We start from the raw sequence: 4309 nt of genomic DNA, 5'->3' as shown, positions 1-4309 counted from the left end.
ATTTTTAATGTGAGTACACTGTCGCTGTCTCAGACACCAGAAGAGGAAATCCGATCTCATGACGGATGGTTGTGAGCCACCATGTGGTTGCTGGGAATTGAACTCAGGACCTCTGGAAGAGCAGTCAGTGCTCTTAACCGCTGAGCCATCTCTCCAGCCCATGTTTGTTTGTTTTCGAAACAAGCTTTTCTCACTGTAGCCCTGGCTATCCTGGAACGGAACTCACTCTGTAGACAAGACTGGCCTTGAACTCAGAGATCCACATACCTCTGCCCTCCAAATGCTGGGATCAAAGGCCTGTGCTACCATGCCCTGGCCTTACTTAATATATTTTGTGCAAGGATGTATGTGGGTGGACTTGTATGTATGTGGGTAGCATATATGTCAGGGCAATCATGGGGTGATCAGAGGACACCCTCAAGAGTCAGCTCTCTTGTTCCACTATGTGGATCCTAGGCATCTAACCCAGATAGTCAAGCTCGGCAACAGGTGCCTTTACCTGCTAATGGGCTTCACCAGCCCCGCATGACTCATGATAAACATAGAGCTGTGTCACCAATTCTTGGGCTTGCACATGTGCGCGGGAGTGGCCAGGGGGCGCTAGAGATCAAACTCAGAACCAAGTGCATGCTGAGTTCTACCACTGAGCTACACCCTCAGCCCTTGGCATTTAGAGACAGAATCCCGTGGTGGAGTTCAGGCTTGTCTAAACATGTCATTCTCCTGCCTCGGTCTCTCAAGTGCTATGGTCGCAGGCACATGCTACCATATCCAGCTGCTACTGCTTTTTGTGTATAGTTTGTTTGTTTGTTTTTAAGATTTATTCATTTATTATGTATGAGTACACTGTAGCTGTCTTCAGATACACCAGAAAAGGGCATCAGATCTCTTTACAGATGGTTGTGAGCCACCATGTGGTTGCTGGGAATTGAACTCAGGACCTCTGGAAGAGTAGTCGGGTGCTCTTAACCACTGAACCCCTGTGTATAGTTTTTGTTTCCTGAACTTCGCTGTCTTTTGGTTGTAGTAGTAGTAGTAGTAGTAGTAGTTGTTGTTGTTGTTGTTGTTGTTACTCAAAACAGTTCTGTAAATCCCTTAGGAACTCCCATATGTAAGACTTTGGCATCAGCAGTGGCCACGCCCTTCTTCCTTTCCGGGCTGGACACCTTTTATTTCTAGCTCTTACCTGATTGACCAGCACTCAGGTTGCAACCCCTTTCCTTCTGCAAGAATCAGGGAACGGGGCCGGGATTCTAAGACTGAGGAAGTGTCTTGAACCCCTGTCAACTTGTCCTCTCACCTCAGGCAAGCCATTATTCTCATAAAATATACCAGAGCTGGTGCTTCCTCCCCAGTCGGAAGGAGATAGGACACCATATGCTCAGGGACCCTTGAGACAGACTCCACCTGGTCTCTGTGAGGTCACCGCTTGTCTGCTTATGGCCTCGCTCACTCAACTGAGAGCCTCAAGAAGGTAGCAGAATCATTGTGGGATCCCCAAACACTAGCACAATGACTGGCATGTACAGCACGGTCAGTGAGTTGTTTTTTCAGGGTAATGAATGAATGAATGAATGAATGATGCTTATTTCCCCTAAATGTAAATGTAAAAGTCAAGGAAGAAGAATAGAACATGGGAAACTACCAGAATTTGATGCAAGATGGATCTCCCTGTTCTAAGACTCAGTCCTCTGAGAGCAGGTCTCACCCCCAGCCCATATTTCTCAACTTTTGGTAAATGCCCTCCAGTTGGGAATCTGCAAGTCTTTGCACTCTGATCTTTGAAGGGGGGATAATGATAGAACTTGCCTCATCTGGCTGTGAGGAATAAATAGGGTTACATAGAATCATCCTTGTAGAGACTTAGTATGTCCAGGACAGCAAGAGTTACCTGCACTCGCTGTCACTACGCTCTATACGGCCTTGGTTTTCCCACACGTAAAATGGAAGCAAAGGCTCTAGGGAGATGGCTAGACCAGTAAGCAACTTAACCGTGCAAGCATGAAACCTTTTGACCAGCTCCCAGGTCAAAAGTTGAGTGCAAACAGTGTGTACAGGTAACCTTGGGGCTAGGGGAGTGGAAACGGGAATGTTGGGGGCATCTCGATGAATCATCTCGATGAATCAGTGGGTTCCAGATTCAGTGAGGGACCCTGCGTCAGAAAAATAAGGTAGGAGTAACTAAGAGAGATGTTCAATGTCAGCCTTTTATCTGTGTGTGCATATACATCTGTGTGTACACACACATATACATGTATACACATGAATCTATGCACGTGTACTCCCTTTCACACACACACACACACACACACACACACACACAAACACACACAGTCTGGCCAGGCCTGGTAGTATAGGCCTGTGATCCCAGCTTCTCAGGAAGCTGAGGTAGGAGGCATCACAGGTTCAAGACCTCCGGGGCAACAGAGTGAGTTCAAATCCAGTGTAAGCAACTTAGTGAGACTTGCTAGCACATAGAAAAAAAATGAGTGGAAGTCAAACCCACTCTTGGCACCTCCATTTTACTTACGGGTTCATTTAGTTTCCATGCTGAGGACTTGAACCTAGGGCCTCGAGCATGTCAGGCAAGTCCTCCACCACTGAGCAGAGTCCTTGGCTTTCTTTCTATTCTTTATATCAGGACAGACTTGCACCATCTCCATCCGTCTCTCTCTCCCTTTTCCTCCTCGGCTGCTGTTCTAAAAGAGAAATCTTTCTAAACACGCCAAAAATGTACTCACCCCAAGGACCCCGCTCCGGCACAAAGGGCTGGTTCTTTCTCACTGCTCCACGCGGCCTCCTCCTTGCCCACTGCCTTTGAGTCGTGGCCTCATTCGCATGACTGGAAGAGCTAACGGGACATTTTCCCATGTGTCTGGGTGGGAAGGGAGCTAGGGGCTGAGTGAGCTGCGTGAGTGGGAGAAACAAGCAGCTTAGGGATCTTCCCCAAATTTTGGCTCATCCACAGGAGGAGAAACAAACTGCCTGTGCTAATTCTTTGGCACCTAATGAATTCTGTCAGATATCTGGGAGAGATTCAAACCAGAATCAGGGAAGCTGTATAGACCCTCGGGGCAGCCGCCAAGCTCGAGGATGGGTCTCAAAAACATAAAGAGCGGTGGGGATGTAGCTCAGCTGGTTAAGTGTTTCCTTAGCGTGCTTCGAATCCCAAGTTCAATCCCCAGTACCAAATAAATGACTGTGGATACTAGAGAAAGCCTGGAATCCCAGCGCTCAGGAAGATCAGAAGCTCAAGATCATGGTTGACAATAGGGCAAGTTCAAGGTCAGCCTGGGCTACATGAGATCCTGTCTAAATAAAATAAGCTCTTCCTAAAAGTGGCCAGAGGTGATCTGTGAAGATGGTTTGCCACTCTCTCGACCCAGAGAACCCCACAAAATCATGTAACTCTAGAGGTTCAATCCTTCCTGTTCACTTTAAGAACCCCTGGGAAACTGCCCAGGCCATCAAGGGTATGCATATCCACAAAGCCACCAAGCATCTGAAGGATGTCACTTTAAAGAAGCAATGCATGCCATTCCTGAGGTATAATGGTGGAGGCAGTGTGCCCAGGCCAAACATTGGGGCTGGACACAGGGACGGTGGCCAAAATAGAGTGCTGAATTTCTGCTGCACATGCTTAAAAATGCAGAGTGATGCTGGACTGAAGGGTTTAGACGGAGATTCTCTGTCACTGAACACATCCAGGTGAACACGGCACCTAAGAAGCTCAGATGAACCTACAGGGTTCACGGCCGGATTAACCCATCCATGAGCTCCCCCGGCCCCATTGAGATGGTCCTCACTGAGAAGGAACAGACCGTTCCAAAGCCAGAAGAGGAGGCTGCATGCAAGAAAAAGATCCCAGAAGAAACTGAAGAAACAGAAACTCATGGCACGGGAAAAATTCAGCATAAAATAAATGCAGGCAAAGTAAAATAAAATAAAACAAAATAAACATGGTAGCTTGGCCTTCTTGCTAAAACATCTTGGGATGTCGCTTAGACAGCACTGGTTGCCTGGGGGGGGACCCCTGGATGGGAACACCAAAGGTTTTCTGAGGAAGCTGGAGGCAACTTGTGCTGGAAGCAGACAGGGTTTCTCTCTCTCTCTCTCTCTCTCTCTCTCTCTCTCCTCTCTCTCTCTCCCTCCTCCCTCCCCCCTCTCCTCCCCCCTCTATCTCTCTCTTTCTCCTCCCCCCTCACTTTTACCCTGTGCCCTCTGGCCAAGTTCCAGGTCCAGGAGCACTGACCTTGTGCACACAGAGCTTCCCCTCAGATGACCTTCTCCCAGCTGGGTCCAGAAGAAA

The 4309-nt window shown here is 48.2% G+C and overlaps 1 pseudogene; it reads left to right on the top strand.

Moving 5' to 3' along the window:
- The first annotated feature begins 3361 nt into the window (after positions 1-3361).
- Positions 3362-3922, top strand: LOC116908058 (annotated as a pseudogene).
- Positions 3923-4309: the final 387 nt, after the last annotated feature.

Source organism: Rattus rattus, chromosome 8, assembly GCF_011064425.1.
Source record: "Rattus rattus isolate New Zealand chromosome 8, Rrattus_CSIRO_v1, whole genome shotgun sequence".
Classification (NCBI taxonomy): domain Eukaryota; kingdom Metazoa; phylum Chordata; class Mammalia; order Rodentia; family Muridae; genus Rattus; species Rattus rattus.
The sequence above is the reverse complement of the archived record's forward strand: the minus strand, read 5'-3'. Positions and strand labels throughout refer to the sequence as shown.